Genomic DNA, 12,718 nt, shown 5'->3' with positions numbered 1-12,718 from the left:
CGGAGCATTAGCGGCTCGGCTTGGTTCTTCACCGCAGAGAATCCCCAGGACTTGAGCAGATTAGAAAAAAAGGCCCTAAAGCATGGCAGCCATTGCTGACACACCGAGCACAGATGTAGCTTCTCGTCATGACCCATGCAGGATTGGCACTTCTGCCGAACTGAAAGACCCCCTTGTGAATAGACCCAATGCCAGTTTAACAGCTGGGCATAAGCTCAGGAATGCCGAAGAACCACGCGTGAGCGTGATCCAGAGGGAACCACAGGGTCTGCCTGAGTCCAGCAGCCTCAGTAACCAATTTCTTTGCATTTACCACTGAGGAAGGATGGTCTAGTGGCTAGGGCACTAACCAGAAACCTGAGTTCAATTCCTTGCTCTGCCACAGACTGCCCCTGTGGCCTTGGGTGAGACGTTTATGGTATGTCTACATTGGGCTGGAAGGGTGCGATTCCCTGTTGGAGGAGACAGATCTGCACTCTCTCTGATTGAGCTAGCACGCTAACGATAGTGGGTAGGCGTGACACTGCAAGCAGCGAGGGGCTAGCTGATCCTGTCTGAGACCATAGATATGTACAGGAGGCAGTTGGCCACCATGGCCACCCTGCTACTTGTAACTCAGTTGAGCTAGCAGGGACATGCCTCCTTGAGCTGGAAATCACACCGCCAGCTCCATGTCATGGCCACCCCCTCAGTGGCTCTGTTCCCCTCACATGGCGATCACAGCACTGCCCTGCCTCACAGGGATGTTCTGAGCCCAAAAGCATTAAAGACTGTGAGGGGCTCAGATAGAAGAACCACGTGTGATCTAATTTCAGTATCAGAGACCAGCTATCGCTCCACAAGCCACTGTCTGGGAACAGCAGGCACAGAAGACCCCAAGTATTGGGGGTTTAAAGGTTTCCCCCAGGTCTGTAGACTGAGGCCCTGATCATAGGAGCTTGCAGAGACAGGCTGAGATGATAGCCCTGGGAGAAGGGAGACCCCTTCTCACCTCCATGGGCTGTTAACTCTAAAGTTGAATTACTTACCTGTGTTATTGAAAAGCTGGCAGATTTTTGGGGAGAACACATGCAGAAATGTAGATTCGGGGAGGAGGCTTGGGGTAAGGAATCCCCGGTGATGCTGGCCAAACTGTCCCTCTGATTTGTAAAAAGAAAAGGAGTACTTGTGGCACCTTAGAGACTAACCAATTTATTTGAGCATGAGCTTTCGTGAGCTACAGCTCACTGTCTCTGTCTCTCTTGGGGGCTAAAATTATAGGCCAGGACTTTCAATAGGGCATAGCACTCACAAACCAGGCCAGATATTCAAAGAGGGTACGCACATTGGGAGCTGAGGTCTTTTGAAAATCCATCCCCAGTGGTGGGTGCCCAGCGCTTGAAAATCTCACCCTGAGCTCTGGTAAATTTGGCAATAAGGTCCACCTGCTCTAGCTGAATGCTGGGTTGTCTCTGAAAATGGACTGTACAGCCAGGGCATTTAGTATCTACCTCTATTCCATGTATCTATCTTTGCTGCTTCTCTGGGGGCTTTCAGAACAACCTGTTATCACAAAAAGAAGGGACTTTAAGACACAATCTTGTTTGCTCAAGTACTAAAGTGACTAGACGGTTCCTCACAGGGGGGAAAAATGAGATTAGCTTTTTCCCTCTTTCCTCAGACAAAGCAAAAGAAGAATTATGCTTTTTCATCTGTGCTGTGATGGTGGAGATAGAATGAGCCCGTTGCAGGCGCCTTTCCAGGATGCTGACTGTCTGTAACAAAGAGCTAATGGCACTCTTGCTGTCTGAGCATAAAAGCTCATCGTCTCCTTTACTGGCTTAGGTAAGATTGACTGAAAGAAGCCGGCTTTTACTGCTGTAATTTATAACTTGCTGGGAGTGCAGTTATTTTGCAGCCCGTGGCGTGCGGCTGACTCCACAGAGGCAAGAGAATGAAAGTTAGCTCTTGACCTTTCCACCAGATGTGTGCCTGTTTTCCCCGGGGCGGGGAGGAGATATGATAGGAAGGGATGGGCTGTCAAGTTAATCTATAATTACTGGCAGGTGGGCTGATGAGATGGAGGAGGCTCTGATGAGATCATTACATGGGGTGAAACTGAACCTCTGGTATTAATTTTGGTACGTTACATCCCAGAATCATAATAATGAGCCTGGCTAGGGCCCGCTGGTCAGCTCCTTGCTGCAATTAACTTCCTCCTGTGTCACTAAGTACAGGCAGGTTTCAGAGTGGTAGCCATGTTAGTCTGTATCAGCAAAAACACGAGGAGTCCTTGTGGCACCTTAGAGACTAACAAATTTATTTGGGCATAAGCTTTCATGGGCTAGAACCCACTTCATCAGATGCATGGAGTGGAAAATACAGGAGTGGGTATAAATACAATCTCCTTGTGGCCTGTGGAAGGGGCAGAGTTCTGCTGAGCGGGAGGCTCCCAGCCTCAGAGGGCCCGTCTTCACTGCAGAATTAGATGGGGTGATCTGCACCCAGGTGTGAGCAGCCACACTGCAGAGCTGTGCTTGAGTTACTGTGTCCTCACTGGTGCAACATGCCAGGGTTGTCGTGTTTCACCAAGCCCAGCTAGCCCCCAAGCAAGCTGCTCCTTCGCAAACCCGCGTTAAGCACAGCAGTTGTGTTGACAAGCCGTTGGAAAGCTCTCACCCCGCTATCTCGTGCAAAGCTTCACCAGGAGAGAGTGAGGGAGCCCTATGTCATGTCCCACAGCCACTCAGGGCACTCACCTGCAGTCCATGAGGGTCCCAAGGGGGTGGACCCAAGATACAGCATCCCCCAATACAGTGGTTTTCAAACCGTGGGTCGTGACCAGAACTGGGTTGCAGAATGGAAGGCACTGGATCGCGGCAGCTCTGGTCAGCACCACTGGCTGGGCTGTTAAAAGTCCCATCGGCGGTGCTGCCCGGCTAAGGCAGGCTAGTCCCAACCTGTTCCGACACCGTGCTGTGCCCCGGAAGCAGCCAGCAGCAGGTCCAGCTCCTAGGCAGGGGGGCCACGGGGCTCCGCGCGCTGCCCTGACCCCGAGCACCGTCTGGGGGGGATGGTGCCTGCAGACGAGAGCACCCCAGAGCCCACACCCCCAACCCAAAGCCCTGACTCCCTCCCACACCCCAACCCCCAGCCCAAAGCCCCCTCCCATACCTGGACCCCTCATTCCTGACCCCACCCTGCAGCCCTCACCCCCGCACCCCAGTCCTCTGTCCCAGCCCTGAGCCCCTCCCACACCCTAAACTCCTCATCCCCAGCTCCATTGGGTTGCAGGCATCAACAATTTTCTTCAACTGGGTTTCCAAAAAAACAGTTTGAAAACCACTGCCCTAATAAGTCTCTAGCTGAGCGCTTCTTTTGGGTGGTTCCCCAGGGCCAGCAGTCTGCCCCCAGCTCTGGGTGGGGGACACCTCTCAGTTCACAGCCCCCAGCAATGATGCCATCCTCCCCGCTCCCTGATGTTCCCTGCTGCACTCACTGGCCGACCACAGCCTCTTTTGGCCCTCGGGGGTGCCCGAGACCTGGACAGCTGCGACAGCAAGAACCCCGCCCCCCGTTGTGGTCCTGGCCCCATCCGCGGGAGACCACCAGAGTAAGACACCCCTGCTGCTGGCTTTTGCCTCTGCTGATCCAATGGATCCCGCTCCACCCTCTGCTCCGTTTATATTCCGCTCCTCTGCCTGCTCTGTCGTGCCGCACGCCCTGCCTCTCTCACAGGGGAATGTGCAAGAAGAGAAGCACCGGAGCAACCTTTCCTAGCAAGAATGGGGAGATACAGGCTCCAGTGAGCATGGGCCGACTCCCTCCTGCCCTCTGTGGCTGAGGTGCCCGTGGTGAAGCAGGAGGCTGAGATCTAGTCCCAGCCTGTTTAGTCTCAGGGAGACCAGCTGTTTCTCGGGGAAAGCCGACGCACAACACAGGGCAGAACGCTGGGTGTAAATCCCCCCAGAGGGACTGAGTGCGCAGTAGCTGAAAAGCACAAGGAGGGGCTCTCATGACGAGCCTGGCAAAATGGCAATTTATGAGCCCGGGGCACTGAGCACCCACGGTTAGCGCCGACCTCAGTGGGTGCTCAGCACCTGTGAAGAGCAGACCGGCTGTTTCGGACGTCGGAGCCGAGCTTCAGGCAGTGATGGGGCTGAAGTGTTGGCACCGGTCTGTTTGACCTCCCTTTAATGAAAAGATGCTTGACTTGTTTAAGGCCAGGGTGTTATAATACTGATATACAATGGCCATCTGTGTGGCCTTTCACGGTAGAGAAGAGCCAGGATTCTGTCTCTCGCAGGGACTTATCTGGTCCCCTTTCCCTGATGATATCTGAGCCCCTCGCAGTCTTTAATGCATTTTCAGAATATCCCTGTGAGGCAGGGCAGTGCTGTGATCGCCATGTGAGGGGAACAGAGCCACTCAGGGGGTGGCCATGACATGGAGCTGGCGGTGTGATTTCCAGCTCAAGGAGCCATGTCCCTGCTAGCTCAACTGAGTTACAAGTAGCAGGGTGGCCATGGTGACCCAGACCTTAGCCCATATATTTCTTTCCTCCTTTGTTGTATCTGGCAAATAGGGGCCTGATCCTGTCAAGCCCCCTCAGCACCTCACAGGATCAGTCTCCAGTAGAACAGGAGAGTCCTTCAGCCTTCAGAGTAGTATCTTGATCGTGCTGTCGGTTTCCCATCAGTTTAAGGAATGACTGGTTTGTTTAGCGCTGAATCCCATTAATGATGGATCTAGCAGAGCCTTCTGGTACATTATGGGCATTCACCCACCTGTATTTTAAAGGCACATTCTCTGGCCACACCTGAGGTCTCTGTATCATTACCCCTCCTGTGTGTTCTTGGCCACTGTCACATATACATCCCCAGTGCTTGTTCTGCAGAGTCCTTGTCTGACAACCTAGCATGGGGCAGAGCACGCTTTCATGTGTGACCAGCTGCAACTCTTGTCGCTCACACGGCTGTCACCTGCCCTAAATAACTTTCCTCTGCACCTGGGAGCAATCAGGGACTCGGGCCAGGGAGAACAAGCCTCTCCTTTCCCCATCTCTTGCTCAGGGGGCAGGGGAGATGAGGGCTCCAGATAAATTAAACTCGTAAATTCTTGCTCCTCCAGTTCCCAGAGGGGACCAGGATTTGTTGTAGGACAAACTTAGTAAAGTGAGTGGAGAGAGACTAATTCCAAGGACACGTCTGTGATTTTTCTTTCCCTGCTTTGCAGGGTCTGGTTTTTCCCTATTGGCTTCAGTGAACTTAGACGAGAGGTGGATGCATCTCCTAGTTTCTTTAATCCAAGCACAATATTGATGTAACCTCTGGCAGCCCCTTTTCTCATTGCAGCGCTAGAAGCTGCAGTCAGAGCCGATTGCATTGCAACCAAGATGCGTTACCCCCCCGCCCCCAGAGAGACACCCGACCGTGCAGTCCTGAAACCACCTCCCCCTTAAAACAGGAAGCTTTTTAATTGGGGAGGGAAAGGACAAATCAAAACATGATATAGAAGCACATTAATGCTCCCTTGTAAATCAGAGCCTTCTGCACACGAGGGCTGATTTGTCACTAGAGCTGAGCAGGGAACCAGTTTTCCCATCCCGAGAGAATTTTCAAGATGAAAAAAATTGTCTCCATCCCAAATCAGGACAAAAAGCCCAAATCTCAGCTCTCCAGGATGCGGTAATCTGAAGAAAAGCATTTGGATCAGGTTAATCGGAACGTCTCGCTTCGATAACTTGGCGACGGTGTGTTCAGCTTTTGACTCCTTCGCATTCTTTTGACCTTTTACGCTCTGCAAAACTGGCATTTTCTGACCCCCAAAAATCATTTCATCAGAAATTGCTCGTCCAGCTCTGCTTGTCACTGCGATTGTGGGTCCAGCCCTTGGATGGAGGGGGCTTCCCTGGCTGGTGGAATGGCTCTGCACCATCCCCTGCTTGTGGCAGAGGCCAGATAGGGTCTAAAAATAGCCACTGCCTAAGTACCGCCCCATCAGTAGGTACTGGGCAGCTAGCCCAAGCTTTCGCTCTACTGTTCTTGGAGGCTAGTTTGAGGAGAGCTGGTGTGCGTACGTCTGCCTGAACACTGCCCTGCTGCTGTGTCGATTGTACCTTTAGGGTGTGCTCCTGGAGGTATGGCGTGTGGCCAGAGCATTGCGTGCACCTGCTGTTCCCTCCTCCCGGACCAGCGCCTGGGGACTACAGGCAGCCCGGTGCAGGTGAGACCAGCCCTGCTGCTGTTCTAACTCGGGTTGGGGGGCGGGGGGCCCGTTCGGCCCCGGCAGCCTGAAGGATCAGAGGAGCGTGAAGGTGTTATTAAGTCTGAACTCCGGCCCAGCTTGAAATCCTCTTCAACAAATGGACTTGGGGTTAGAGAGGGGCCCGAAGTGAAACCCTTGATCCCCAAATCCCTACACCTTCTGACCCAAGCTCGCCCCACCTTTACAACTGGCCGCACTGTGGGCCCAGCAGGAGCTGTGGGCACCCAACACCCTGCAGGATCAGCTCTTGATTGATAGAAAAGGAAGGAAACCCCCCTAGTGAATTTTGGGAGCCAGGCTTTGCAGCTAACGGGTCCAGGCTGTGCTTAGGATCCAGCCGGTGCAGTCATCTCTCAGGAATCCACCAGAACATCACATCATGTTAGTATCCCCTTGGCACCGACAGGGGGCCGCACAGCCCGCATGGAGCTTAAAGAGGCTTATTGCCTTGGGCCAGCCAGATAACCATGATGTTTTGCTATTCAATACTCGGCCCCTGATTTATTGAGCAATGCTCGACAATGCCTCCTGGCTTCTCTACAGAGCAGGATTCGTGACGGGTTTGAGTTGGGCAAGCGCCTTCTTGGCTACTAAGTTGATTTCTCTCTCAACCAGTCAGTGTAGTGGTTTCTTTCTCAGTCAGTGAACAGACACTGATACATCCCCATGGTTAATGGGCAGGAGGGGAAATGGCCTGGAAGGTGTGCTCTTGGGAGCCTTCTCCCCATGCTGGGACTCAGAGGGCCAGAGGCATCCCTGCACTGGGACTGTGATTCATTATTAGTATTACGCGGGCAATGCAGGGACCGAGGGGAGGGGCAAGCTATTTGGAGCCTCTGAGAGCTGTCCTAACTTGGGCCACTGATGAGATCCCCCCGATGGGCCACTGCAAGGATGCAGAATCGCCACCTCCCCCTTCCTCCTCCAGTCCACCCCAGAACAGCCCCGGTACCAGAGAATGGGGATAGGGTGGCCAACTGTCTAATTGCATAAACCCAAACACCCTTGCCCCGCCTCCTGCCCCGCCCCTTCCCTGAGGAGGGGGTTTGGGGTTCTGGCTCTGGGAGGAGGTTCAGGGCTGGAGCAGGGGATTGGGGTGTGGGAGGGGTTGAGGTGTGTGGGCTACAGCCGGGCGGTACTTATCTTGGACGGCTCCCAGTTGGCGGTGCAGCAGGGCTAAGGCAGGCTCCCTGCCTGCCCTGGCCCTGCACCACTCCCGGAAGCGGCCGGCACTTCCCTGGAGCCCCTGAAGAGTGGGTCAGGGGGCTCTGCCTGCAGGCACCATCCCCGCAGCTCCCACTGGCCACAGTTCCTGGCCAATGGGAGCTGTGGAGTCGGCGCTCAGGGCGGGGGCAGCATGCGGAGACCCACTGCCCCTCCCTCAGGGGCCGCAGGGATGTGCCAGCCACTTACGGGAGCAGCACAGGGCCAGGACAGGTAGGGAGCCTGCCTTAGCCCCGCTATGCCACCAGACTTTTGGCGACCTAAAATCTCCCTGTTTGGCTTCAGTAGCCTCCGGGAGATAGAGCCCAATTCGGGAGACTCCCGGCGAAACCGGGAGGGTTGGCAGCCCTAGGTGGGGATCCTGTGCAGGGGACACAGAGATGACTCTGTGCCCAGCATAGGGTCCAGTGCACTGGGAATACTCCTGGGTGAGGGGCTTGGTTTCTTTTTGCAGCAGCCTCGCAGTGGCAAAGGGGCTGCAGGGCAGCTGTGAACATGGCCCTTACAGCCCGGCTTCTAGACCCAGCTTCCAAGCAATAATCCAAAGGGTTCTTGAGGGGCCTGATTCTCCCTAGATCGTGCCCTGCCCAGCCCTGTGCAATGTGGGGGTACAGCACTAGTGTTTTACATCACCTTGCACAGGTGTAAATGACCACCCCTGGTGTAGTTCAGCCGGGAGTCAGGCCTAGGGCACATAGGCCATTAAGCATAGGAGTCAGCATGAAAGAAGGTTTTTATAACTCCTACTTAGAAGTCTGATGACAACCCGATTTCCGTATGGAATTTTTCCCTTTGGCAAACGCTCATTCCCCTTTCCCCGCCCCTTCGCCAGTCTAATGCAACAGCTGCCGGCGTGGCTCCCTATTGTTTATTTCCTTTCTTGAGCGCCAGCAGCTTCGGTTATGTCACTGCAGGATTGCCGGCAGCCCCGGGATTAGCGCTTCTTAGCTAAATTGGCCAGCCAGGGCGTCTGCGGGGATCCTGTGTAAATCTTATCAACAAGGGGGGTTAGGTGTGGGAGGGATGTTCCTTAGTGATAGAGGGAAGCAGGCAGAGAGGTGAGGTGAGGTCAAGCTTGGTCGGTAGGGTCCCACCTGCATGCCTGCCTGCATAACAGGGGCAGGAGCCCTGCAGAGAACTCTTGTGTGATTTTGGCCTCAGGCTGTAAGTAAAGGTGCCTCAAGGTCAGGGATCCCTACAAAACCTAGGACCAGCTCGGGGGGCAAGAAGTCCTGGAAAACTTTTCCCGAGACTTGGAGTCTCTCCCTGGATTCTGTACCTAGCAGTGGAAAGCCACAGAGAACGCGGGAGCAGAGGAGAAGGGATCAGATGCAATTCCCTGGTAGGCTCCCTGTGGAAACACCATCTATTCTGGTCAGGGAGTTATAAAAAGAGATTGTATCACTTAGGAAAGTACAGAGCTGGGGGGGGGACCTGGTGTCATTCTCCACACACATCTGTGCAAAGTGGGTGTGAAACCCTGCCATTCTCATGGGGGCTGTTACCCCCACAGTGCACAACTGTAAATCACAGCGCAAGGTGCATGGCGGTGGGGTGGGGGGATTGAAGGCGAGTCTTTTCACTGCGCTTGATTCTCTGTTCCTCTGTTCCTGTGCTTGGGGCAGACATGGGAAGATGCAGATGCTTTAAGCCTCCTCTGCATTCCTTGTATTAGGACTCCATTCAGGGGCCGGCCTGCCACCACAGTGTAAGTTAGAGCAACTCCTGGGCTGCTCCTAGAGTCTGCTTTCCATAGCTCCCTCTGGGCTCTGAGATGCGGAGAACCATAATAGGGCAGTGCATTCTGGCCCCACCCTAATGCAGAGGCCTGGGAGGAGGGCCAGTGCAGAGCCTTTCAGTTGTGGGGGGTGGGAGGGAGTGGCTATTCTAAGGGGAAAGTTTCTGCCCCCTTTCAGGCCAGAGCAGCATAAAAGGGCCAGACAATAGCTGAGAATCAGATCCAATCAGTGCCTAAATAAGAAGGTGATAAGCATCTTAGAAATACCATTTCACAGATCAGAGAGGGCAGGATCCCGAAGTAATTCCACTGACATCAGTGAAATTACTCCAGATTTAAATGGGCATAACCGAGATCAGCATTCAGCCCCCGGCCTTGAACATACCTTCTTCACTCTGCTGGCCTAACTCCTCAGAATCACTTAAACCAACCGAGGAACTGCCCGAGGAAAATTTACTCAAAGTGAGGTCTCCAAAACCACATAAGATAAATGTTTTTAAAAAAATGCATAGGCTAGATGTTAGGACTAAAGAAAGAGATCAGAAATGACATTTTGTTGAGGGGGTTTCCTCGGGCTACGCAGAGAGAAAGACAAGGGGCAGGCTTTGATCAATTTTCCCAACAATTTTTCCTAACTGAAAAGGTTGTTTAATGGTTCTAAATTTTTCAGTGTCTTTTTTTTTTTTTTTTGTAGCTGACCTTTCTTTCTCTCCCGCAAACCATCTCTTTTCAGAATGGAGGGGACTGACTCACAGCTGCCTTCACTTTGCGTGAGTTACCCTGGTGTAAAACTGAAGTAACACAGTGGGCTGTGTGCATACAAAAAGGACATGGCTTTAATTGTACCAGCGAAGTGAATGCGGCACAACCCTCCTAATGTAGGTGCCGTTATACAAGTGTAAATGCTTTTACCAGGATAGCTGTTCCTGTACGGGAAGGGAAATAAGTTAGACTGAGACAACTGCATCCACTCTAGTGGTTGTACCATATCGGTAAATAATTGTTATACAAGTACAAAAACGGTGCGTAGAGCAGACCTAAATCAGATGAGAATCTGGTCCTTTGTTTCATCTTCCAGATTCGTCATCTTCTGTCAGATTCTTAATCTCAGCCGCAGCCCCAGAGCATCAATTCAATTTCTCAGTGCTTTATGGTCCTGTTTTTCCCTGCCAGTAAGAGGGAATTATTATATCAATAGATTGTTATCTCAGCATCAAGATTTTCCTCTCAAATCCCTGCTGTTTTCATCCAGATCTTTTCAACTCCTTGTTCACTGCCACCATTGTGGCCTTAATTATGTGTAGTGATTTACGAATATCCACTGAGTTATTGTTTGATGAATCAGGGAGGCGGGGTGGAGATGAAAGCCGACAAGTGCCCTTTGTGATCACAGGGATTATTGTGGTGGTAGTTATATGACAGTAGTGCCTAAACAAACCACCAGTTGAGATTGGGGCCCCATTGTGCCTGGTGCTGTATAGACACATTAGTAAGAGACAGTCACTGTCCCAAGGCATTTATAATCTAAGTAGAAAACACAGACAAAGGAAGGAACAGATGGGGAAATCTAAGGCCCAGAGAGATCAAGTTATTTTACCCAAAATTATGCAAATTGGACTCCTGAGTCTGAGGCCCGCACCCTAACCACGAAGCCAGCCTTCCTCTCTCATAAAATTCATTTCTAGAGGCAGTTTGGGAGCAAAATGCTAAAGGCACCTCTTATCCATGGACTAGTCATGTGGGTAGGCACTTGCCAGTGTGAGCAAGGGCTGCACAATCTACTCCTGGCTTGTTAGCAGATTTACTGGTGTAAAATCTGGAGCAACTCTTGATTTCAGTGAAAAGGTTCCAGATTTACGCCAGCGCCATTGAGATTAGAATCTGGCCCCTAATTTAAAAAAAAAAAAGGACGTCACCATGAGGTGTCCAGCACATTTTATCTAGTAAAGGGTTACACAGGCTTCGGGGATGGAGAGACGTGTCGTCACTCGATAATCTAATGCCACTGGGCAATGTTATATCTCTCCCGCTCTGTGGCCGGCATATGATTATCCTACGCAAGGTGGAAGAATTGGATGGTGGCGGCAGAGCTCTGGAGAGGTGGGTTTGTGGCTAAGGTATTAGGCTAGGACTCATCAGTTCCTGGCTCTGCCACTGACTGGCTGTATGGCCGTGGTCAAGTCACGTAGGATATGTCCGCACTGCAAACAGGAGGGATGACTGCGGTATGCGCAGGCCAACTTTGAGCTATCTCACTGAAAAGAGCCGTACAGCTGTTGTGGCACAGGCTATCCTGAGTACAGTCCCACCTGGGACCCAGGCCATTGCGGCTAAACTGCTGCTCTGAGTGAGCTGGTCAACCAAAGCTAATTCAGGTGTGCTGGCTAGGTCGACCCTCCGTCTGGCTTCTTCCCCACCTTTTACATGAGGATAACAAAACTACCTGGGACTGTCTTGTCCCTTTAGATTGCAAGCTCTCCAGGGCAGCAGGTTGTCTCTTTCCATGCATCTGTGCAGTGCTTAGCACGTTCCGATCTCAACTTCCAGCTGCTCCTATAATCCAGATGAGTACAGATGAGCACACCGGTTCTTGCAGAGGGCAGGGTAGTATTCCTGACCTCTGCAGGCGATCTGCTCTCTCACACATAACTTGAGTGCAAATGTTATTTAGGGTCAGAGCCTTGTCCAGCCTCTCTCCAAGTCCAGTGGCAGCATTTGCTTTGCTCTCCCGCTCCCCCGATCAGAACCTCACATGTGCCAACCACATGTGGCATAAAAAACAATGTCTCTTTGTTCTGGCTACAGCCCCCACTCCCCAGCACTAGGTGGGACACAGGTATATACATAGCTTTTATGGCCAGAAGGGACCATTGTCATCATCTAGCCTGGCCTCCTGTACAACACAGGCCAGGGAGCTTCCTCCGAATAATTCCTAGAGCAGATCTGTTAGAAAAACATTCCCATCTTGATTTAAAAAATTGTCAGTGATGGAGAATCCACCATGACCCTTGGGAAATTGTTTCAGTGGTTAATTATTCTCACTGTTAAACATGTAGGCCTTATTTCCAGTCTGAGATACAGCCATCTATCTCCATTTTTAGTTGTCAGCGAAAGGAACGTAGGGAACTAATATGCTGTCCTCACATACACTCTAAGGAACAATCCCACATTGGCAGGGAGCTGAATGAGCTAATAGGCCTTTTCCATCTCTCGCTCTTGAGTCAGGCACATTACAGGGAGATTCTGTGGGTATGTCTTCACTGCAGAGCAGGGGTAGGCATACCCATGTTAGCTTTTATCGACTTAGCATCGGTAACAATAATAGTGAAGACATGGCAACATGGACTAGCAACTTGAATATGTACCCAGGGTCCCTAGCCGGATTGTATTCGGGTTGCTAGCCACTTCTGCCACGTCTAAGCCACTGCATGCCTACCTGATCACACTTTGACTTTGCAGAGAAGATGCCCTGAGTCAGTTTTCTCTAGGCAGCTGTACCACTAGCCTGTC

At 52.0% G+C, this 12,718-nt stretch overlaps 1 protein-coding gene across 2 annotated transcripts in view; it reads left to right on the top strand.

Moving 5' to 3' along the window:
• Nucleotides 1-717: 717 nt before the first annotated feature.
• IP6K3 (inositol hexakisphosphate kinase 3) overlaps nt 718-12,718 on the top strand; it is a 40,022-nt gene continuing 28,021 nt past the window's right edge. The window contains exon 1 of one of the 2 annotated variants that reach the window (XM_073319895.1): nt 718-1,824. The gene's annotated coding sequence lies outside the window, so the exon portion shown is untranslated. Of the gene's footprint in view, nt 1,825-6,028; nt 6,205-12,718 lie in introns of those variants that run through there. The other variant, XM_073319896.1, reaches the window with a different exon arrangement.

Source organism: Lepidochelys kempii, chromosome 21, assembly GCF_965140285.1.
Source record: "Lepidochelys kempii isolate rLepKem1 chromosome 21, rLepKem1.hap1, whole genome shotgun sequence".
Lineage (NCBI taxonomy): Eukaryota > Metazoa > Chordata > Testudines > Cheloniidae > Lepidochelys > Lepidochelys kempii.
This window is presented reverse-complemented; position numbering and strand designations above follow the sequence as displayed.